Here is a 25539-nt window from a genome sequence, read left to right as displayed (position 1 = left end):
ATCAACTCGCCCCTCCCACCCCACCCCCAGATTCTACACATTAGGGGCAATTTACAATGGCCAATTAATCTATCAAATCACAAATCTTTGGGATGCAGAAAAAAGCCAGAAAAAATGCACACTGTCATGGGGGGAGTGAGCAAACTCCAGACAGCCAGCACCTGAGGGCGAGATTGAGCCCAGGTCTCTGGCACGGTAAGGCAGTAACTCTACCACCACGCCACTGTTAAAGAATTATTACGTGTTAAAATATATTCTTTCTGTAATTTATTTTAAATTGCCTGGGTTTTCCTTTCCTTTATTTAGGGAATCAAGAAGAAAAATGATGACAATGCAACTGATGCACCATCAATAACTCTCTCTGAGACGTAAAGGCGAGATATCGGCTTTTATTGACTGGAAGAAGGAACAAGCAGTGGTTGACCACCATACTACATCCTGGAGACTGACAGGCCGGGCTCAGGCCTCAATCGCCTTTATACCGGGGTCTGTGGGAGGAGCCACAGGAGCAGTCAGCAGGGGGCGTGTCCAGACAGGTATATGTAGTTCACCACAGCAACATGCTCTGAAAAATTGAGATGAGCTATCATAAACATTAATGCAAATAAGAAAATAGTTACCATTCTGCATCACTCTTACCTTAGGGTCATCCGGCCACTGATTCAAACAAAGCAATAGAATTTATTTTCTGCCCATAGACACCACAATTCTGTCAGACATTCTGCTCGTTGAAGGATTTATCAAGGCGTTAACTGTTTCCAGAGGTACATGTGTCACAGCAACCTTGTCTGAAGATGTTTTCAACTGATTCCTCTTCCAACTAATAGCCATAAATAAAAACCAGATCATCTACTTCATAACAGGAAATAGATGGTTGGATGCCCAGTATTTTTTCAGGCATTTCAAAATAAATGCAAATGTTATTAACATTAGTATTGACTAAGATTATTCTATGGTTTGTATTTTTTAAAATTGAAGTTAAATAAAAAAAAGGAAAAGATAAATTATCAGGCAAAGAATTCTGATCTACTTTTCACTGCATGCTGCTGGCATTAAACTAATACAGATAGCAGAGTTGGTGGTTTTGTATCTCTGGTTTACATCTGGGTAAAAGAAGTAGAAGTCCGAGCTTGAATTGACTATCCAAAGTCTTGTAAAAGCCTGGTAGCACTTGTTAAAGAGGCCACAATGCATTTAGTGACCTAATCTCTTCAGGCCAATTTATCTTTCTGAAGGTATGATCCTCAGAACTGTTCATTGTGCTCCAAGTGTGGTTTAATCAGAACTTTGTTGAGTTGTAACTCTTGAGTGTGAGTTCTCCAGAGGGCTGATTAGCACAAATATGTTTTTATTCAAACTGGAGCACTTTCCAGCATTAAAATAGACTACACTGATTTCTATAAGTTAACCATTTTTCTCAATACAGTGGACGTTTAAAGGGATGAGCCAATTTTTAATGAAATATCTTAGAAATTTCAAGCAATTACAAAAAAAACGAGCTTTTCATCTTTCTTCACATCTATCACTGGAACATCTGGACGTTCTACTCAAGTACTTGTACTACTTGAGAGAGAATCTTCTGCTTCTTTTATTACTGATTATTTGTGACATTTATTAGAAGTGTGATGCTAATAGGTGTTGTGTCTGTGCACAACTGCATTTCAATTAAATAAAAGCATTCACAGATGGCTTTAACATTGCAGTGTGAGAATGAGAGAGAGAGAGAGAGAGAGAGAGAGAGAGAGAGAGAGAGAGAGAGAACAATGCATGTGTGTAGACAACAGTGCATGCACAAACAACCCATCATTACATAGTGCTAAGAGAGGGTCATTGTTCTAAAAGAAATAGATCCATACATCACACTTCTTCCCCCTATAGATCAATGCAACATAAAACTATATATGTACAAAACATTCAATTTCCCTTTCATAAGCCCATATTCCAAATAAACATGCTTTCACAATAACAAACCATAACTAACTTCCCAGTTTTAAAGGTTCAGTCTTTTGGGTGGCACTCTATTTCCTTCAGGATAGTGCCTCTGGACCTGTGGTGTGGCATCAGGTTTGGCAGGTGTCTTGTCTAAGACAACGTTTTCGGTTTCTGATGTTACGTTGCTGTTAGTGACATGATTATCACTGAGATTTAAGTCAGGGGACTGTCTAGTTGGATGCAATCTGCTCAGGTGTGTTCTTCAGTTGAGCATCCCGTGGTCCACATGATGTCTCCATGTCTGATCTCCAACATCCACTGTATACATCAGTGGCCCAATTAATGTAGCTATCCTACCGGGTGTCGACTTGTCTTCTTGGTAATCGCACAGTAGGACTTCCTGTCCAATCTTGAAGCTCCTTGCTGCTTCCCTTGGCAACTGGCTGAACTGTGTATTCTGTATGTCGGGTTTCAGGAGGTCTTAGATTCCTGTTCAGGAACAGCATTTCAGGTGTTTGATCTGTCATTGCGTGAACAAGAGTTCCGATACACAAAAAGGAAGTTGCCCACCTTGTGCTGTTGAGAAATGTCTTCCTTGTGTTACGTATCCCGTAACTGGATCACTTATCAGCAAAGATAGAGAGGTCCGTTGAAGTCTGATGGCACTATCTTTTAGAAGTTTTTATTTATAAAGGGGCACAAAAGTAAGGTTAATACAAACATTCAGATAACATACGTCATCAATACTCAATCTAAAGCGCAGGTATAGTAATAATCAATAAGAAATAAGCTCTATCGTTGTCTAGGGGTAATATTTTGTCCGATGTAAATATAAAAGTCTCTCGAGGTCACTGCAGTTCCACCAGCTGCCGTCTTTTGGGTGTCGCGGTGGTGCACTTTGTTGGAGAGAGAGAGATAGGTATAGAATGGAACAGTTACCCGGCGGGTTTTCCAACCTTTATGAGTTCGATCCGTCGGAGTCTCGTTGGGGGGTGGCCGTTCACTTGTGGCCTCTCCTGTAGCTAAAGCCGTTCTTCCGTGGTGAGGTCGCCAATCCCAGGCAAGGAAAGGACGCACACGAGTCCCCCCCCCACCGGCTGTCGCTATTAAACGCTGTCACAGGATTTCTAGCGTGTCTTCTGGTGCGTCTGAGGGGCCGTCTTTACAACCCCTCTTTTATCTGAACTCACGGGGTCTCAGATGTCAATCAGGTTGGGATGATGCAATCTCTCTCCATCTCTCCACCCACGTTGCCCTGAGCATATACAAGTAGTACAGTTCCTAATTCACAAAGGTGTCTCCAAGAGACAATGACCACAGTCGCCAGCTTTTGCCTCGCCGTGAAACGAGGGACACCGCACGTATCTTTCTCTTCTCTTGGGTCATTGACCCCCCCTTCACTAGGGCTCTTGCGATTCTCACAAAGGAGGGGGCTGGGATCATAACACTTGTCCATCACTTTAATGGAATTCTTGAAGGTTTGGATAAACCTTTCAGCTCACCTATAGGTTGCTGGATGGTGAGGAGCTGACTTGAAATGTCTGATGCCGTTTTTCTTCATGAACAGTTGGAATTCCTCTGACATGTGTTGTGGTCCTTTGTCATTTACAATTTGTTCCTGTAAGCTGACACTGGCGAAGATAGTCCTCAGAGCAGAGACAGTCCTTGCTGAGGTGGTTGACTTCATTGGTATAACCTCCAGTCACATCGAATGAGCATCCACAGCAATCAGAAACATGGAGTCCATGAAAGGCCCAGCTAAGTCAATATGTACTTTTTGCCATGGTGATGACGACCACTCCCACAGGTGTAATGGTGCCTGTGGGGATGCATTTTGAACTTTTTGTCATCCCGAAAAACTTTTGGCCAAGTTTTCAATCTGTTTATCTATTCCTGGCCACCACATGTATCTCCAGACAATACTCTTCATCTAGACTGTATCCAGGTGCCCTTCATGCAGATTTTTTAACCCTCTGGTGTGCAGTTTAGATGGAACCACAGCATGAGATTCACACATCAGCAATCTTTGGCATACCAACAGTTAGTCTCGTCTTGCTGAGAACTCTGGAAACATAGGGTTACCTTGCAGGGTGATTTCATAGGCTTTTGACAATGTCAGGTCATTCCTTGTTTCCCTTTGTATTTCAGAATTTGTTACTGACATCTGGTCCACCAATGCGGTGTGGAATACCTCTGCTGGGTTGCAGTATGAAGACTTGTTTTCTTCAGTTGCCAGTAGTGGAAGATGTGATAAGCCATCAGCATTGCTGTGTTGCTTGCTACCCTTGAACTCTATGTCGTAAGAGTGGGTTCCTAGGAATAATGCATGAAGTTGTAACCGGGTAGCAGCCATCACTGGAATTCCCTTCCTGGGTTTGAAAATGGACGCAAGGGGCTGTTGGTCTGTCACTAGTGTAAACTTTTGTCCGTAGAGGTAGTGGTGGAACTTCCTTATTCCCCATACTAGACTAAGGGCCTGTTGGTTGATCCGTACATAATTGCATTCTCCACTTGTCAGTGACCTTGAAGCAAATGTTCAGCTCCATCTTTCATAACGTGTGACAAAACAGCTCCAGTGCCATAAGTGGACGCACTGTACATCAGTCTGATGAGTAGGGATGGGACATAATGAGTGAGCAGTTCATTGGACGTTATTAGTCTCTTTGTGTCATTGAATGCCTTTCATATCTTTCTGACCATTTCCGTTTTGCTCCTGTCTGCAATGGTGCAGCGCCATAGCAATGTTTGGGACAAACCGGTGGTGGTAGTTTACAAGGCCCAAGTATGACCTGTGTTGTGACACATTTTCTTGTTTAGGTGCCTGTAGCACTGCTTCAATCTTCTCCTGTGACTTATGTAAGCCATGCTTGTCAATAACATGTCCAAAGTATGAGAGTTCATTCTTAATAAACTCACATTTCTCTCTCTTTGCAAGCAAACCATACTCACTCAGCTTGGTAAGCACTTTACCAAGGTTTTGGAGGTGCTTTTCATCACAGTGATGTCGTCAAGGTAACATTGTGTTCCTGGGGATATCTTGGAGCACTTGGTCCGTCGCTCTTTGCCAAATTGCTGGAGCTGATGCAATGCTGAAGACAAGGTGATTATACTGGAATAATTCATTGTGAGTGTTGATTGTGAGGAACTTCCTGTGTGACTCCTCAATCTCCATTTGCAGATAGGCTCATGACAAGTCAATCTTTGAAAATCTCTCCCCACCTGCCAAAGAAGTAAAAATGTCTTTTATTCATGGCAGGGGATACTGCAAACTGCACAGCAGTGGTTTGATGCTCACCTTGAAATCCCCACATATGCAAACAGCTCTGGTCTTCCCTCTCTTGATCACCTGGACAATGGGTGTGGTCCAATCGCTTCATTCAACCTTGGAGAAAATTCCGTGTGCCTCCAAGCTCTGCAGTTCAGCATCCACTTTAGGATAGGATGCACTTTATGGAATCTTGGTGTTACTGTTTCATCCAGTTCAATACTGGTCTTCATGCCTTTGAATTTACCAATCTCCTCCTCAAAATCCTTCCCATTGGCATTAATCAGCAGTGCCAGTCTCTGGTTAGTGCTACTATTTGGGCTGCCATTGTCTGTTGATGTTACACTGAGAGGTTTGATTAAGTGCTAGTCTAGTTGCATTTCTCTCAACCATTCTCATCTGAAAAGTGTTGGCCCTCCCCCTTTCAATGCATTAAAGTCTAACTGTTGTCCTGGGCCTCTATACATCATATTTACTTTCAGTTTGCCTTTGGGAGGTTATCCTTCCCTGTGTAAGTCCTCTGTAATGGTATCTCAGAAAACAGTCTGTTGTAGTCAGCCTCTGGAATTATGGACAAAGCTGACCCTGTATCCAGCTCCATTTTTCAGTTTTATAGCAGACACATCTATTGTGATCCAGGTGATTTTGTGATCTGCTTCAGTTATACTATGCAGTTCTCGGCATGACAGTTCACCTTTGTCAGACTCTATGTTGTCTGATTCTGTTTTACATTCAGGAGCTTTATGCATTTGCTTAGTTTTGTGTTTGAGACTTTTCACATAGGTGTGCTTTTTGTCTGCCTTGCACACTCTCTCTATGTGACCTTGTCTGTGATACTTTCTGCAGACTTTTTGTTTGAACCAACAGTCATTTGCATCACGGAAGAATTTATCACATCGATAAGATCTTTGACTTTTTGGATCATTCACGAACATTTTGTGCATTTCACATTCTACCCTCCTTTCTTGCTGCATCCTTTGCTGCAGTCTCTATTGATATTGCAATGAGCAATGCCTGTTCTAAGGTTAGGTCCCTTTTGGATAGTAGCCTTGTTTAAGTTCTTTGACTATGCATGCCACATACAAGCCTGTTCTTTAAAGCTTCAGAAAATCCATCTCTAAAGTCCCAGTATTGGGGAAAGCTTGCACAGTTCTGCAATGTATTCAGAAATGCTTTCATTCTTTGACTATTACCTTTTGTAAAATCTAAATCTCCCTGCTATTACCAGCAGTTTATTGTGTAAAATTATAATAATTTAATTGAACATCTTGCTTGCTGGCTTTGCAGTTGTTACTAAGTTACATAAGAGGCTGTACATTCTCAGGCCCATTAAGCTCAAAAGCATAGGGGCGATCTTTTGCTTCTCCACATTGTTCATGTTACAATACAGTTCCACCCTCTCAATATACAACTCCCAGCACTATCAAATTCATCAGCTTTCCCAACTGAAGCCATCGCCACGTTATTTTCACTGTAAATTCAGTGCGTCTTTCACTGTGTACAATGCGGTACTCACACCTTTGTGTCCCTGATGACCTTCTCACACTATTTAACTCTCGCTGTTTTGTCCTGTAACTGTCGGTGCAGCTTGTGATATTTCTGACATTCTGGTTGGTACTCGTCGTCAACTTGCTGTGTCTGTGCACAACTACATATCGATTAAATAAAATGGCTTTAACCGGTGTGTTCATGTTGCAAACGGAGAGAGAGAGAACAATGCACACTAGCTGTTGTCTACAGTGCATGCACAAACAACAGATCAATATGTACACTCAGACCCCACATAGCACTGATTCGTTACAATGCAGTTATTCAATTCATCACTGAAATTTTAAAAATGACAAAAATTCATTCTGAACAACACTTAAAACTTCTCAAGAGTGGCTGCCATTGCAGTAATCAGCCAATGAGAGCACTTTACATACATTCTGAGCCAATTATATATTAGTTCATGAACAGCTTCCCCAGCGCGTGTAAACGTTCTTGCTCCCTCACCAAATGATTCCATATTTTTCACCCATAATGTCTGGAAAATAGCCTGCAACTTCCAGTGAGGGTAGAACACTAGGAAAAGCTGATGTGTAACTGCAAGTGATACGGTGCTTGGGAGCTGATGAGCATCAGGCTGATGTCGTTACCTCTTTGAAATTGACTGCATCGATGATCAGAACAATTATAAAAAATGCAGACAAGATAAAAGTTTCTGCAACTACGACTTCAAAGTTATCATCAATGAAGGTGACTCGTTCAAGGAGCCATTTGCTTGAAAAAATGGAAAGTATACTAATTACATGGGTGGATGACCAAACACAATGAAACATGCCCCTAAGCCAGCCGATAATAATGAAAAAGACAAGAAGCATCTTCAGTCATATTCAAGAAGTAGAAGAAGAGTCAGTAATGAGTCAGTACCATTGCAACTCAGTTTCACTGAGCAAACACATGTATCATTTTAGTTTGTGGTCACATTTCATTTGTTCATCATACTTCATTCTTCTAATAGACAGATTTAGTTACCAGGGTATTTCTCAGGCTAAGAAAAACATTTAAGAAGAAATATTATACATACGCTTGCTGTTGACAAAAGAATCTAAATAAGGGGGATTTTTGGAAGATATGCTGTAACATGCTCTTGCTTCTTATGCTACCTCCTTTCTTCATTTGTTCAATCATAAGAGTTCACCATTTAAAAATGTACGGATTACCTGCAGGAATAGGCCACTCAACCGCTCAATTCTGCTTTGCCGTTCGGTCTATCTACTTCTGCCTTTAAAGACCACTTGAACCGGCCTTTGAGGAAAAGATCTACTCTCCTCCTCCAAGAGAGGAAGAATTGTCTCATGTTGTCATCAAAAGCGATATCTTGTTTCTAAACAGTGACCCCTAATGATTCCTCCGCAAGAGTACAGTGAATATTTGTTCCACACCCACCTGGCCAAGACTCTTCAGGATCCTGTATGTTTCAGTGAACATTACTCTCTCTCTTCCCAACCGCAGAAATTACAACCCAGTCTGCACTGGTTTCAATGCATTGACGTCCTTCCTTAGACTAGGAGACCAATATACAGCATAAATGAAGCAGAACTTCCTACTTCAATATTAATTTTCTCTAGCAATAACGTATTTGTGAACAGCTATTTTTGTGTACTACCTGTATCTGTATACTATACCCTGACACTCAGATCACTCTGCATCTCAGAAGATAGTCCCTCACCTTTAAGATAATAGGTTGTTGTATTATTTTTTATGCTAAAAATGAACTATTTTATGTTTCTCCACTTTGTACTTTACTTGCCAGGTCTTTGTCCATTCATTTATATATATCCCTTCATAGCCTTCTGCACAGCTTACTTTCCCATCTTTGCAGCATCAGCAAATTTACCATTCGTTCCTCTGGTGCCTCAAGATGAGTCAATCATATAAACCGTATAAGTTGAGGTTCTAGCACTGATCCTTTGGGCTCACCACTTGTTATATTTTGCCATCCTTAAAAATATGCAAACGTAGCATGTATTATTATTCCTGTTGCTCAGAGCCTGCTGTCAATCCTATGTAAATGGATTTCTCATGGCTACTCAGTGATTGGCAGGTCCACTGCTCATCAACATCCCTGGGGCCAAAAGAACTCATCACATTGAACTGCTGTCTGACTCAATGATTTTATATGTGGTAGAGACCTTGCCCGAAATTATTTGCCTTTTAGTTTGCAATATTCAGTGTAGGGAGTGTGGAAATTAATACATTTGATGATAATTCTCTTTGTCTGCAAAAACTCCAAGTTTGCAGGTACAGATCAGAAGTATAATTAGGAAGAAAACAGTGTGTGTCAATTTTGGAAATTTATCTTTCAATTATTTGCCTTTAGGCTGAGGTGGACCGAAAGTAATTATATGATTAAGCAAGAATTCATGCAGAATGAGTTAGAACTTGAAGACAAAACTGAATAAAAAGAGGCTTGGGTATGAAAATCAGCGATACCAAACATATGACAATATAGAAAGGGAAATATTGAAATCTAAAATATGTGGATAAAAGAAAAAAACAGAAACTATATTGAAAATGGGAAGAGAACACTTTCAATGTAAAAATGACTTTCAGGAGGAATACTGACAAATTGGACAATAAGCAAAAAGCATAATTGCAATGGGGTAGAATCAAAGACAGAGAAGAGCAGGGCCCTCAGCAGGTTAATTAGAATCAATATGGTGCTGGGAATATGCAGTAGCTCAGGCAGTATGTGGAGAAAGAGAGCTAATGTCTCATATCACTGACGCAGAACAAGTTGGAAAATGGAACATGTTTTATAACACGTGAGGCAGGGAAGGGGAAGAGGTGGAAAGAGAATGCTTGTGATAGGATGAAGACTGAATAATTCAAACGTTGTTGATATGAGTTAGTTAGGAGCTGATCTTACTGGAAGAGAAGTAAATGAAGGGAAGTGATTGAGAACAGAGGAAGGAGAGAAAAAATACAATGATAGAACGGTAACTGTAATAGAACGTAGCATTGGAAATTTAAATAAAAGGAAATTCTGGAAATGACCAGTAGGTGAGACAACATTTATGAAGACAGAACTGGGGTAAGATTACAGTTTGATAACCTCAAATAAAAACCAGAAATTTTGACAATTGCAACAGGAAATACTGGTTAGAAATGGTTGAATTCTTTGTTAAGTTTTATAGCCTGCAACCTGCTTAGATGTGATGCTGTAACTCATATAAGAAAAAAAGTACAAGCTTAAAGACAGAAGAGGAGAGTGGAAATGAGATGGAGAATGAAAGTAATAGCTGCCTAGCAGCTTAAGGTCACACTTGTTGTTAGAAGGGAGTCATTGTACGATACAATGGGTCGAACTGTGTATCCGGTCTCCAGTGAAAAGGAGACATATTGTGAACACTGGATGATTTTATTCTAAATTGGAAGAAGCAGAATTGAACCATTGCTTAATCTGGAACAAGCGTTAAGAAAGCTGAAAGGTGGGAAAGGGTAAGGTGAGTAGCCAGGAGGGGACGACTGGCATTAGTAGAGATGGACCAGAGGCAGAGGCAGCAGCCCCTTTGTATTACTGAAGGGGAAGTGGAGGAGAAGATGTGTCTGCTTGTGGCATCATGAAGAAGGTGCTGGGAGGTGCAGAAAGTGAACCATCAAATTTTGTATGAAAAATACCGTCAACAGGACTTCTGAGGTATCTTCCCTTTTCCTTAAACATAGCTTACCCTCCATGGTATGGTTCTGTCAAAATCAGAGTCAGGTTTAATATCACTGGCATATATCGTGAAATTTGTTGTTATGCTGCAGCAATACCTTCCCACACATAATAAAAACTGTAAATTACATGAAATATATATTATACTTCTTAATGCAATTTAATGCATATCCCTTTACTCTCTGAACATTCATGTACCCATGTAAGAACTTTGTTAGATGACTTTATCATACATTCACCATCACCCCTAGTAACAGATTCCAGGTGCCACCAGTCTGGGTAAAAAAACTTGCATCACGTATCTCCTTTGAACTTACTCCCTCACTTTAGCTGCATGCCTTTTAGTATTAGATATGACAATCTTAGAAAAAAGATACTGGATGTCCTCTCTAACTATGCCTTTCATAATCTATAAGCTTCTACCTGGTCTTCCTCTGGGATCCACTGCTCCAGGGACAACAACCCAAGTTTGCCCAACGGAATTCTCTTTATCTTCAATATGATGTCACAACCAGACACGTTTCCCTCCTCCTTCCCTTTTTCATCATTCTATGCTGCTCTTACATTTCCAATGAGACCAAACATGAGCTCGAGAAAGAGCGTCACATCTTCCGTCATATCACGTTGCTGGTCACAAGGCTTTTTGAGAGGGTGATTTTAGATGCATATCATATTTTTACTGAGTTAAGTATTGTATGTAATTAGTTTTGCTACAATAAGTGTATGGGACATTGGAAAAAATGTTGAATTTCCCCATGGGGATGAATAAAGTATCTATCTATCTATCTATCTAACATGGAATTCAACAATTTCAGATTGCCAGAATTGCTAGTCCTTGTGTGCAAATGTCAATAGGTAATGTTATATCAGTTATTCTCTCTCAGCTGTATCCCAAGTCTGTTCTTTAATCTCCACCAACACCCACTCTCCTTTTTACACAATAACGCTATGCAACAATACAAGTTATAATACCTGCCCTTTTCTCAGCATCCAGTGTCCTCAATACCCTTTTCAGCCAAATTAACAATCTACATGCTTTCTTTCAATGTTCACAAATGGGATCTTCAATAGCGTGAAAATCCGATTCAGATTAGGTGACTATTTTGCACAACTTTTCCATTCCGCTGAAAGGGTGACGTTGAATGTCACTCTGATTCTCCATCATATTTAAAGATGAAAGATTAGATTTAATTTATCGTATGCACATTGAAACGTGCAGTGAAGTATGTCATTTGTGTCAAGTCCAATCAGTGAGACTTGTACTGGGCAGCCTGCAAGTGTTGTCATGGTTCCGGTGCCAACATAGCTCACTAGCTCACTAACCCTAACCCTACAGCTTTGGAATTATCGGAGGAAATTCACACAGTCATGGGGAAAACATAGAAACTCCTTAGAGACAGTGAATTGAATCTTAATCGCTGATCGCTGTAAAACAATGTGCTAACTACTCTACCACTGTGCCTCTCTGTCTTTGGGCCCCGACACTTTCCCATTAAGACCCATCATAAGGCCGAGGTACAGCATCTCATTCTGAATACATTACATTCCTAAGTACCCAACAATGAACTCAGTAATTTCAGAAAACTAACCTTTCCAGTTTGTGTCGGAACTGCACACTTTCCATCCGTCTGTAATGCGACTCAGGTGTGTTTTTATTCTCCACAGACGCTGCTATTTCCATCAGCACACACAGAACGCTGACGGACACAGCAGGCTAGGCACCATCTGTGGAGTAAAATAACAGTTGATGCTTTGGGAATGTTTTCCACCATTCTCTTTTAATTTCAGAGAATATGTACATGACGCTGGAAGAACTCAGCGGGTCAGGCAGCATCGGTGAAAAAAGAGTAGCCAACGTTTCGGGCCGAGACCCTTCATCAGGAATGGGGGGAGGGGAAGAGAGGGCCGAAGCCCAGTAATAGAGATAGGGGAGGGAGAAGGGCTAGAGGCGCCAGGTGGAGAACCAATCAGAGGAAGGATAAAGGGGGGAGGGGATAAGCATGAAAGAACTGCAGAGATAAAGGAGCAGAAAGTTGAAAGGGGAGAGGGGAAGAGAGGGACCTAGGATGGGGGGAGGGGGAGGGAATTACTAGAAAATTCAACATTGAATTCTCCAATTTCCGGTAATTCCCTCCTCCTCCCCCTCCCCCTATCCCAGGTCCCTCTCTGCCCCTCTCCCCTTTCAACTTTCTGCTTCTTTACCTCTACAGTTCTTTCATGCTTATCCCCTCCCCCCTTTATCTTTCCTCTGATTGGTTTTCCACCTGGTGCCTCTAGCCCTTCCCCCTCCCCTATCTCTATTACTGGGCTTCGGCCCTCTCTTCCCCCCCCCCCCCCCCCATTCCTGATGAAGGGTCTCGGCCCGAAACATTGGCTACTCTTTTCTCACAGATGCTGCCTGACCCGCTGAGTTCTTCCAGCGTCGTGTACGTATTCTTTGATCCACAGCATCTGCAGTTGTATTTTTGTGTTGTGGTCTTTTAATTTCAGATCTGCAACAACTATCGCTTACTAAACCTCAAAGTTCCAGGGTTGTTCTTTTTTTCCTCCCCCTCTTCCATTCTCATCCAGCCTCTCATACATCGCCTCCACAGAGATCAGGAGCAACTGACATCCTCAATATCCCTCTCTCAAGTGTGTCAGCAAAGTATGCATCATTCAGTCTTTCTTTCTCTCCAGTCTGTCACAGACGTTACTTTTGTTTCTTTCATCTCTCATGCCTCTCTGCAACTTAACACGATTTTTAAACCTTTTTTATTTTATGCAATATAATTAATCATAAGCACTTGGTCTATTTCTCTTTCCTCAGCATAAACTGCTGAATATTTCAAGTATATTTCTATTCTATACTTTGGCAGATTTCATAATTTTAGGTGTGTGGCTTTCATCAGAGCTGTTTCCAGTAATGTTAACTTGTCTTTTTTTCTCTTCTGCACAGATGCTGACATTCCCAGCATCTTCTGTTTGTGTTTCGGAGTTTGGTGATTTTAAAATAGCACACATACATTTTTTCTTATCAGATCCATCCTGAACTATTTCCAGTTATAATCAATATTATCTTCTGTTTGCTTCCTGAAAGTGCACTGGTTTACTTGCAGAAACAGAATTAAATGCAGTTAAAAAATTAGAATATTGGAAAACAAATATGTTTATTACTAAATTTATATTTTAAGATTTTCACTGAATGCACTGGTTTTAAGTGCAAATTAATGAATTTATGTATGCAATTTGGCTTGTCAATATATTTTGAGAGATTCAAGAAGCAACAATAAACTTATCCCACCCACATAAACTCCAATTAGTCACCATTACCACACTCATTAATTGTTTAAATCTTTGGGACTTTAAGCAGGCTTCTCAAGGTAATGAGTAATCCAGATGCAATGTACTGGAAATGATAGAAATCTGAAATAAAATAGAATTCACAGGAAGTATTCAGCAGGTCAGGCAGCACCTGTGGAGGAAGAAACAAAATTTCTGTTTCGAGTGCTGACCTTTCATCAGTACTTGGAAAGGGTAGGACTGCTAAAGTAGAAGTTCTAATACAGGAGAGATAAAACCTGCTTTAAAATGCAACAAAATAACACAGGGGAGAGGCAGACATAAAGGAAAGATGACCCAATCTTCATTCTATCACAGACCTTTTTTCTATTCCCTCCTTTTCTTCAAAACATTTGCCTGAACTATTTACTTTAGTTAATACTTTAAAAAAAGATTTTTGGATGTAATTTCCTTACAATTTACTAAGAAATTGACGATTGCAGGCCAACATAGCAAGTAAATGGTTCCATATGGTTTAATTCTTGGGTAACTGTTATTCAGCAGTAGGGAAAATTGGATTAAATATATTCTAAACAGGTAACAATGGCTCATGAATTTTCTGACTTCATTACTATGCATTTATTCAAAAAACTCTCTTAACCTTCCATTTTGAGAAAGCTGCCCTTTCATTTTCAGATGGGAGCATAAATAATACAATTATATTCGATTTCAGAGTTATAAATTGTACATATTTGCTCCTGCCTACTAAAGTCTTATGGGGGGAAACAGAATTCACCCAGAGGCAATTTGGATTCAAAACATGTAAATTAATGCAATGGTTCTGGAAGTTAATACACAAAAAAAAATCTCTATATACAGAGAATAAAGTGTATAGAGTGACAAGAAGGCTTGGAATCAAATTTATACATCAACTCATGTTTTTTTTAGCAGTCCCACCACAAGTTTTATTCACATTTCTGCATATTACTTCAATGACATTTGTTCCCAGAACTACATCTCCAACATTGTTCCTTTAGTTCTATTATAACAATTTGGAGAAAATTGTTAGTGACTTAATTTATCATTGTAAAAATGTAATAACTTAACTCACGTAAATTCTTAGCTCGTTATGATATATCTGAAGTGAGCTTTTAAGTTTCTGGACAGCAGCTGGGACCCAGATAACTAAAACAAGTGATGAATTAATAAACATTGGCATGTTTAAGATTCAAGTCAACTGTCCTATGAAGTAATCATGTGTTTCTTTTCAGGCACTGCTGATTCTACATTAATTATATGAAAAACGGAAACTCTTGCAATGGCCAAAGGGTGGTAATTTACTGATTAAAAATACAAAAATGTTCATATAATTTCTCAATGGTAGCTTTAAAAATGATAATGATTGAAACCAATGAAGATGTCATTGTAGTTTTCTTTTAAAGATTAACTTTATTTGTCAGATGCACTGTACATCAAAACATACTGTACTGCGCAAAAGTCTTAGGCAGCCTAGATTTTTTATATGGTTTCAGATGGCATGGCCATCGAACAAACTAACCGCCAATTTTCTTATAAAACTGCAAGACAATGTTCCTAAGAGAATTGATGCAGACTTTCAAGGCAAAGGATGGTCACACCAAATATTGATTTGATTTAGTTTTTATTGTTTACTGCTCTTTATAGTAATTTTTTTTGGTATTTAGAAACTTTCCATTTCATTTTTTTGAAAGCAGTTTCACCTGACAGAATTAGAAACACAGAAACCTAGAAATCTACAGCACCTTACAGGCACTTCGGCCCACAATGTTCTTCCAACCATGTAACCTACTCTAGAAACTGCCTAAGATTACCCTACCACATCGCCCTTTATTTTTCTAAGCTCCATGCACCTATCTAAGAGTCTCTTAAAAGACCCTGTTGTATACATCTCTACCACGTTGGCTGGCAGTGCATTGCACACACCCACCACTCTCTGAGTGACAAACTTACCCCTGACATCCCCCTTGTACCTACTCCCAAGCACCTTAAGACTCTGCCCCCTCGTGTTAGCCATTTCAGCTCTGGGAAAAAGCCTTTGGCTATCCACACAATCAATGCCTCTCAACATATTACATTCCTTTATAGGTGCCTAAGACTTTTGCACAGTACTGTAGAGTGAAATGCGTAATTTGTGTCAATATCCAACACAGGCTGAAGATGTGCTGGGGGCAGGCCGCAGGTATCACCATGCTTCCAGCACCAATATAGCAAACCACAACTTACTAACTCTAACTCCTACGTATTTTGGAATGTGGGAGGAAACTGAGGCACCTGGAGGAATCCCACATGGTCACAGGGAGTTTCTGTGGTTTTAAATTGATAGATTTAGGCAATTTGGTCCATTCAGTTTACTGTACTCTATCCCTCTCAACTCTATTCTCCTGCTTTCTTCCTTTTAACCTTTGACATTCTTACTATTCAAGAATTTGTCAACGTCCACTTTAAACACATATACTTCCACAGACATCTGTGGAAAAGAATTCCACGGATTCACTACCCACTGGCTAAAGAAAATTCCTGATCATGATTCCTCATCTCTGTTCTAAAGGGACATCCTTCTATTGTGAGGCTGTGTCCTTTGGTCCTAGCCTCCCCAGCTAATGGAAGCATCCTCTCCATGTCCACTCTATGTAGGCCTTTCAATATTCAATGAGTTTTAATGAGATCCCTCCATTCTTCTTAGCTCCAACAAGTACAGGCCTAGAGCCATCAGAACACTCCTCACATATTAAAGATTTCATATCATCTAGACTGAAACATTGTCGCTTAGCCTCAAAAGAATGGGTTGGGAATTGCGACAGGAAAATTCAACAGGACACATTTTGATTGGTTTCATCAAAAACAGCTCAATTTCGGCAGCTGCAGTGTGTTTTGTAGGACTAACCGGGAGAACATGCCCTTCAGGGAAGAGAACATTATAGCCATTCATGAAACTCCAATGCCCCTAGTTCTAAATGAGGCTTTATTTATTTATTTGTTTGTTTGTTTGCTTATTTAGAAGGAACAGGAATGAACAGCAAAAACACATTGATGGTATTGCTCACTTTATTCATTAACCCCTTATTTCATTGAACCTAAAATATGAAACTCTTTCAAAAAGTGAATCAAATTTCTACCCTGACACCCTCAGATCTATGCAGTTTTGTTCCAAAATGGTGCACCAATTGACTTACTTGCAATACTGAGGAGTATAGTAATTTCCCTACTTCAGTGCTAAAAAAAAAAGTCGTAGTGACCTTGAGCTTTTCCAGAGGACAATGAAATCTGCTGGAAGCACATCCATGTTATGCAAATCCATGATTGTGTTTCAAGACCATTGATGTGTTAGAAACCTCCCTCGGGATCTTTTTATTTTTGCAGCAAGGAAGACTGAAGACCAAACAATGAAAATGGAATTAAAATTCTGTGTGAGGATAATGGTAAGATGGTTCTGTGCACGGGGCCCTTCTCAACATTCCTTCCTGAAGATGTGAAAGCTGGTGGTATTTGATGCTTCTGTGATTTCTATAATCCCTAGGCACTTCAGAGAGTTCAACTGACGTGCCCTATTTTTGAACTGTGTGGAGCATTCTATATAGATGCAGGTGGTTATAGTTTCACAGCTACTTTATCATGCTATTTGCTAAATTCCATTATTTTTAATTCACATAAAGGAATGTATTAACCGTTACTCTCACTTTACTCATTTTCAAGCTTGAGAGAGATAGTTCCTTCCAGGTACAGCTGTGTGACATCAGCAGTTAGATGTGTTTCACTAAAACACTGGCGGGATGTGGGTAAACCTAGCCTGCACAGAATTTCATTCCCATTCCTAATGTCATGGTATTGGTCTGGAGTAATAGACAGAACACATGAGGTAACACAAACAAACTGCTAGCAGAACTCAACAGGTCAGACAGCATCTGTGGAAAGCAGTAAACAATTGGAGTTTCAGGCCTTCACAAGGACTCAACAGAATATTGATGATGGGTTACCTTGCCTCAAAAGCATGCATGAAACAGATTGATTTTCTTGTAGTTACTTACCTCTCTGGCCAATGTTCCTGATGCTACCCTTTTAAAAAATTATTAATCAAAGTTTTCTATCTGCTCCTGTAATCAGAATCAGAATCAGGTTTATTATCACCAGCATGTGACGTGAAATTTGTTAACTTAGCAGCAGCAGTTCAATGCAATACATAATCCAGCAGAGAGAGAAAAGAAATAATAAATAAAATAAAGCATAATAATAAATAAACAAGTAAATCAATTGCTTACATTGAATAGATTATTAAAAAATGTGCAAAAGCAGGAATACTTGAGGTAGTGTCCAAAGCTTCAAAGTCCATTTAGGAATCGGATGGCAGAGGGGAAGAAGCTGTTCCTGAATCGCTGAGTGTGTGCCTTCAGGCTTCTGTACCTCCTAACTGATGGTAACAGTGAGAAAAGGGCATGTCCTGGGTGCTGGAGGTCTTTAATAATGGACGCTGCCTTTCTGATAGATGGTTTGAACATGTACAAAGCTCATTAGTCCAGCTCTTTAGATAGTTCATCCAGTAATTTAGTCACTAAATCAGTATATAATCTATTTCTGTGGGAATTTTGTACTGAAAGAAAATAAGTCAAACCTGAGAAATTGCAAGTATCCTGCACCTTTCTTCTTTGATATGTATTTGTCTCTGGTCTCATTTTATTAAGTAGTTCTGGTTCAATCATAGCATTTTATAAACACTTCCTTCATCAAATAGTGGTGCAGGACATCTTATTTCAGTAACTATTACATAAGCAAGAAACATGACCATAAATACTTTTAAACAAGGTCCATCAGAACAAAAGAAATAGCAAGAGTAACTAATTTAACCCTAATGCATGCATGCATGCTCCACCATTCACTAGCATCATGCCTCCTAGGTTACCCTGGCGCTGCTTTCCTACATTATCCCAGAAAGGATCCCAGTCACTGGCTTGCTGGGTGCACAGGTAAGCTCAATTGTACCAGCGTTCACTATGTAGTAAAAGGAATGTGGCTGTGGTGCATTTTCTCTTCCTAATCAGAGCTACGGTTGGACTTGCAATGGAGTATTTGGGACGTGGAATGCATTGTAAATGGTATATTCAGTGGATTAGTCTTCAGGCACAGACAGAAAGGAGATGGGTAGGTATCAGCAAAGGCAATAAGTGCAGGCAGGAATATTCTGTGGCCGTTCCCCTCTCAAGCAGGAAAGACTTGTTGGATACTGTTGGGGAGGGGAGGTTGGGAGAAGCCACCTCTCCGAGGAAGGCAGGTCTATAGTAGTGCAGTTAGTCCTGATGCAGAGCAGGGGAGGGAAAAGTCCAGGAAAGCAGCTGAAAAAGAACATTTGAAGCATGGGAAACAGGCAGGCACATGATTGGTTGTGGGCAAGGTTCCAGAATGGTGTGTTGCCTCACTGGTACCAGGGGCAGAATGGGCACAGAACTGGGACATAGCATTCTGAAAGGGGTGGGAGAAGGGCTGAAGGTTTTAGTAACAATGGCACATGTAACATAAATAGAAAGTGCAAAGTCAGTTTAAGGAGTTTGACAGAAAGTTAAATAACAGGTCACGGTCTCAGGATCATAACTTGCATGAAATTGTAGATGTGTGGCTTAATAAGTTTTCAGATGACACAAGTCTTGGTAGAGTTGTGGTCAGTGAAGAAGTTTGTCAAAGGATATAGCAGGTTATACATAGATCATTACAGATATGGGTGGGAATCGGCAGATGGAATTTAATCTGGATGAGCATGATGCATTGCACTTTGGAAGGACATATGTAAGGGGAAAGTATACAATTAATGACCAGACTCTTAACAGTGTTGGTATACTGAGGGATCTTATAGTTCACATCTATAGCTCCCTGAAAGTGACTGTACAACTGGATAGGGTTGTAAAGAAGGTGCGTGTCATCCTCACCTTTGTTGGTTGCATCATTGAGTACAAGTGTCAGGATATCATGTTGAAGCTATAGAAATCTTTGGTTAGTCTGCACTTGGAATCTTTTGTGCAGTTCTGAATGCCCCAATATAGGCCTTATGTGGAGGCTTTGGAAAGGGTACAGAAGATTCCGCCTGATTGGAGGGTGTGAGCTGTTAGGAGAGGATGGACAATCTTGGGTTGTTTCCTCTGGAATATTGGAGGCTGACTGGAGACCTGATGGAAGTTTATGAAACAATGAATGGCATTGACAGGGTAGGCAGACAGAAATGTTTTCTTAGGGTAGAAGTGTCAAATACTTGAGGACATACATTAAAGGTGAGACAGGGCATGTTTAAAGGAAATGTGTGTGGCAAGCTTTTAAAAGGAGAGTGGTAGGTGCTGGAGTGGGCTCTTGCCAGTAGTGGTAAAAGCAGATACAATAGTGATATTTAAGGGGCTTTCAGATAGGCACACCTTAATGGATGACATTTTAAAACCAGGGGTTAAAAAAGGATAGTCATCATCAGGGAAATCAGCTTTGTTCAGGGAAATCCTCCCTCAAGTGATTGAGTATTTTAAGGAAGTAACTAAGAAAACTATTGTAGGCCAGGCAACAAATGTGATGTTGCCGAAGGGTCTCGGCCCAAAACGTCGACAGTGCTTCTTCCTGTAGATGCTGCCTGGCCTGCTGCGTTCCACCAGCATTTTGTGTGTGTTGCATGATGTATATGGGCTTTGTTGAAACTTTGCTGTATGGTAGGCTACTTTAGAAGAGTGAAGCACTTGGCATTAAAGGCGAGCTGGCTAATTTCTTTTCTGATTAGTAGTCTGTAACCAGTCATGCTCCACAGGGATCAGTGTTAGAACCCTTGTTGTTTGTAAAATAGATTAACAGCTTGGAGTATGATTGGTAAATATGCACTTGCCACCAATGTTGGCTGTGTTGACATATCAAAGTAAGTTATCTACTGCTATAGCAAGGTATAGGTCAGATGGAAAGGTGGCTGGAGCACGGAAAGGTGGAATTTACTTTTGACAGGCGTGAGGTAAATTGGTTTATTATTATAATTGTCACATAAACCAATATACTGTGAAAGGTTGTCTTGCATATCGTCCATATAGGCCATTTCATTTCACAATGTATTGAGGTGGTAAAGAGAAAAACTGAGTGCTGGACGAAGTGTTACAGTTACCGAGAACGTGCAGTAGACAGCTAGATAATAAAGTGCAAAGCCAAAACAAGGGAGTCAAGAGTCCATTTGAGCATATTAGGGATTGTTCAGTCAGCTTATAATAGTAGGATAGAAGCTGTCTTTGAGCCTGGTGGTACGTGCTTTCAGCATTTTGTAGCTTTTGCCTGATGGGTGGAGTGGGCGAAGAAGAGAGGATGTCTAGGGTGGACGGGGCCTTTGATGGTGCTGGTGGTGATATACTCATCTAGGTTGGCTGCTATGTCTTTGAACATTGGCCCATCTACCATGTCAAAGTAGTCATGTAGAAGCTCACCTATTTCTTCAGACCAACACTGCATGATTTCCTGTACTGGCTACTCCAGATTCAGCTTCTGTTTGTATGGAGAGTTTGACCAGAACGTTGATTCGGATTGCAAGAATTTAGTTTGTGGAGAAATTGAATAGGCTGGGCTCTTTTCTCAGGAAAGAAGGAGGTCGAAGGGTGATGTAACAGAAGTATATAAAATTATAGGGAGGCAGAAATAGGGCATATAGAATCTTTTTTCCAGGCAAAGGCATCAAAAAGGAGATGAGACATGTTTAAGGCGAGAAAAAGGAGTTTTAAAAGGGATTGAGGAGAAAGTTTTTTTTAAAGTGGTGATAGAATCTGATGCATCCCTTACCTTCTAGAGACATTTAGAGAAGAAGTTTAATAGGAAAAGCGCAGAAGGATACAGGCCCAATGTGGGAAAACGGGATTTGTGTAGATTGGCAATAAGGTCAGTATGGACAAGGTTGACTCAAAGATTCATTTCTGTGCTGTACAAACCTATAGCTCTTTGAGACTGAACCCAACTGGACCATTTGTAGTGCTTTCCTGCTGAAGGATTGAGAAAGAGTAGAACTTGGGGTTTCATATTTTGAATGGCTAAGCTGCTAACCAAATGCGAAGTAAAAATTATCTGACTTGACAAATTTGTGCAAGAGTGAGTCCAAGCACCTTTTTTGTCACTTTTATTCCTCTGACCTCTTTGCTGTTGAACTCCCACACTTTTCCAGTGAAACTCAGCATAGACTTGAGGAATAGCACTGTCTGCACCACCATCACTACATATACCTGTCTGGACACGCCCCCTGCTGACTGCTCCTGTGGCTCCTCCCACAGACCCCTGTATAAAGGCGATTGGAGGCACTGCTCCTCCCTCAGTCTCCAGGATGTTGTGTGATGGTCTCTTGCTGCTGACAGTGCTTTCTTCCAGCTGATAAAAGCCTATCTCTCACCTCACGTCTCCGAGAGTTATTAATGGTGCATCAATCACCTTACACTATTACCCCATTAAAATCCTTCTACCGTACTAGAAACCTAACCTTTTCTCCTCTCTTCCTCTCCTTCACTCTTTGCAATTAAAAACCTCCTCATCTTTAAATATATCCCTCTTTTGATGGTCTCCAATCCGAAACACTGATTTGTTTCCCTTCCCTCACCTGCTGAATATTTCCAACAACTTCTGCTTTCCTTTCAAATTTTTAACATCCCCACCTTCTCGTTTTTCTTCAAATAAGTCAACATGTAATGAAAAAATGTGAATCACAAAATGTGGTTGGGAAGTTGGTTGTAGCAGATCAATTAGCTATATATCGTAAAGATTAACATAGGAGATGCAGCATTTAACAGGCCACACAGTTCATCTAATCCTTGCTGATGTTTATGCCCCATCTTTCTTCTATTAGTTCTCAATATAATCTCTATTTCCTTCTCTCTTAGTTTCACTGGAAGTGAATCTCTCCTATTTTCTTTTACAAGTCCATCTGCAGATACATTCCTAGTGAAAGAAAGTTTCTGGTAAAATAAAACCTGAAAGTGCATGAAATTCAGGCAGCGCCTATGGAAAGAGAAACAGAGTTAACATTTCAGGTCAATAATCTTTCATCACGGATTTCTACTTAATTTCCATTCAGATTTCTCAGTGATTTCCCCAGTTTTAGAAAATAGGAACTTTAAACGCTGCGGCACAGTACAGAGCTTTCAGCCCATGATGTTGTGCCATCTTTTAACATACTCTAAGGTCAATCTATTCCTTCCCTCTTATATAACCATCCATTTTTTTGATCACCCACATGCCTATCTAAGAGTTTCTTAATTGTCTCTACTATGTCCCACCATGCTCAGTGTTTAAGCTTCCAGTGAATCAACTTTCTCTGGTCTCAGTCACGACAACAGGTATGCTAGTTTCTGCTGGGAAGCAAGCCTTCTTTCCACAGATGATATAACCCTTTATCTGAAAAAATTCCTGTCCGAAGATCTGCTGAAAAAATCTAGCCATTGAAAACATGGTGGCAGATGCAGAGGTGATCAGTCAATGGACTATGGCGCACTTCTCTTTCACCTTTTCCAGCCATCCCCAATATTTCACTCCACATATTTAACTATCTTCAGATGCATCTATCTCTTCTTTACATATTGATGCAATCAAGAAGGCAAACTAGCAGCTATACTTCAGTATGAATCTGAGGAGATCTGTGATGTCACCAAAGATCCAGCAAATACTACAGGTGCACTGTGGAGAGAATTCTGGCTGGTTGAATCACTTCCTGGCACAGAGGCTCCAATGCACAAGATCAGAAGAGTCTGCAGAGAGTTGTAGACTCAGCCAACTTCATCATGGTCATAAGACCCCTCACCATCAAGGACATCTACAAAAGGTGGTGCCTCAAGAAGACACCAACCATCATTAAGGACCCTCATCATCTGGGACATACCCTCTTCCATCAAGGAGGAGGTACAGGAGCCTGAAGATGTACACTCAACATTTTAGGAACAGCTTCCTCCACCGTCAGATTTTTCACAGTCCATGGACTCATGAATACTATCGCAGTATTCCTCCTTCACATTATTTATGTATGATATTTTTATTAATCTATTTACTTTATTTCTATATATACAGAGAATAAAGAGTAAAAAGTTACAAGAAGGCTCAGAATCAAATTGAATTTATACATGAACTCAAGACAATTTTTAGCAGTCCCACCATAAGTTTTATACACATTTTTGCATATTCCTTTAATGGCACTGGGCCTCAGAACTTATTCTAGCATATCTATAATAAACTGTGCTGAGATATTCATGACAGATCTTAAGAATATTTGGCAGGAAAAACTTCATTTTATTTGCAAGTAGAACATTCTTTTCTATGTTATAATATTGGAATTACTGAATAAATATTTAAATTTATAGTTCTCTATGTAAAGACTTCTCTGATTCCTATTTATTCAAACTTTTGCCCTGATTAATTCCATTTAGACTTGTTGCATTACAATAAAGGATGTTTTCATCAGCTACAAAATATTTTGCTAGCTGAGTGGCTGCATAGACATCAATTGAATTAGAACTTCCTATGCTAATACGGTTCAAATCAACAAGCTTGTTTGCAAGCACATGAAGCTTTAGTTGAATAAAAGCATCTTCAAAGTAGCATGCTGTTCCTGAAAGAGGCACAACTTGTTAATAAGAGCAAATGTGTGAAGTGGGGCAAAGCTGCCTATATTGCTCAATCATCCAGTTTTATAAGACAGCTTGATACAAAATACCACGACTCATTCAGCAAAAGGAATGGTTCAAACATATTTATGTCAACTGATTAAGAACGGTTATAATCTAAATTGAATGCATATTCCTGGTTCAATGCACATCCAAAATCTGAAGACACTCCCACCTGAAATACATTCCCACTTGAAGTACACCGGTCACTTGATGTTGCTGTTGTTCCAATTTATTGATGATGAATAATTATTGTTTTGATGCACCAGCCAACTCCTAATAGAACAATTAAGAGACAGAAATTGAAAATCACAAACTATTAAATCCATCCATTGAAACAGCAAAGAATTAGTGTATCAAGAAGTCTTATTTTCTTAGTAGAAATACAATTAACTGAGCCTTGGATCAATTGTAGCATTCTTGGATTAGAAAGTTGTTTAATACCAGCACTTGAATGCATAATGTAGTCAGATGCTTCAGTGTAGTATTCATGAATGCTGTCTGTGGTATTGTCTTTCAGAGGAGGTTAAACTGAACCCAGTTTTGATGTTCAGATGGATGTAAGTAATCCCATAAAATGATCCAAGAAGATGACTAGGTACATTTTTCAAGGTCCAGGTCAATATTGCTTTCACAAACAAAGGACAAAGGTATTTAAAATAAATTACTTGGCCATTTCAATCTTTGCTAATATCTATGCTTGAAATGGATTTGAGGATAGAATATATCACAGTGGAGCTCAGAAACAGGTCGTTTGACCCACCACACCTGTTGCTGATCATGATGCCAATCTGAACTAATACCACCAGCCTCTCAGAATCCCCCTATCCTTGATTGGTCACGTGTCAATCTAAATGTCTCTTGAAAATCACAATCGAATCTAATTCCCCCTGGCAGTGAGTTCCAGGTACCTACCTCTCTGTAAAAATAAATTTTCATGCACCAACCTCTCTGTAAAAGATAAATTTCCAGGCACCAGCTTCTCTGTGTAAGAACTAACTTTCCAAGCACCTACCTCTCTGTGTAAAATTTGACTTTCCAGGCACCTACCTCGCTATAAAAACTAACTTTCCAGGCACCTACCACTCTGTAAAAATAACATTCCAGGCACCAGCTTCTCTGTGTAAGAACTAACAATCCAGGCACCTACCTCTCTGTAAAAACTCTAAACTTCCCCTCTCACCTTGCATCTCTGCCTTCTTATTTTTGAC

At 40.1% G+C, this 25539-nt stretch overlaps 1 long non-coding RNA gene across 1 annotated transcript; it reads right to left on the bottom strand.

Moving 5' to 3' along the window:
* Positions 1-443: 443 nt before the first annotated feature.
* On the bottom strand, positions 444-24529 carry LOC140714880 (uncharacterized). Its single transcript, XR_012096016.1, has 4 exons — positions 24504-24529; positions 17729-17794; positions 11993-12128; positions 444-565 (listed from the first exon to the last, which is right to left on the bottom strand). It is a non-coding gene; the product is annotated as an uncharacterized lncRNA (long non-coding RNA).
* Positions 24530-25539: the final 1010 nt, after the last annotated feature.

This window comes from Hemitrygon akajei, chromosome 22 (assembly GCF_048418815.1).
Source record: "Hemitrygon akajei chromosome 22, sHemAka1.3, whole genome shotgun sequence".
Taxonomy (NCBI): Eukaryota; Metazoa; Chordata; class Chondrichthyes; order Myliobatiformes; family Dasyatidae; genus Hemitrygon; species Hemitrygon akajei.
Note: the sequence above shows the minus strand (reverse complement) of the source record. Positions and strands in the feature narration are given on the sequence as shown.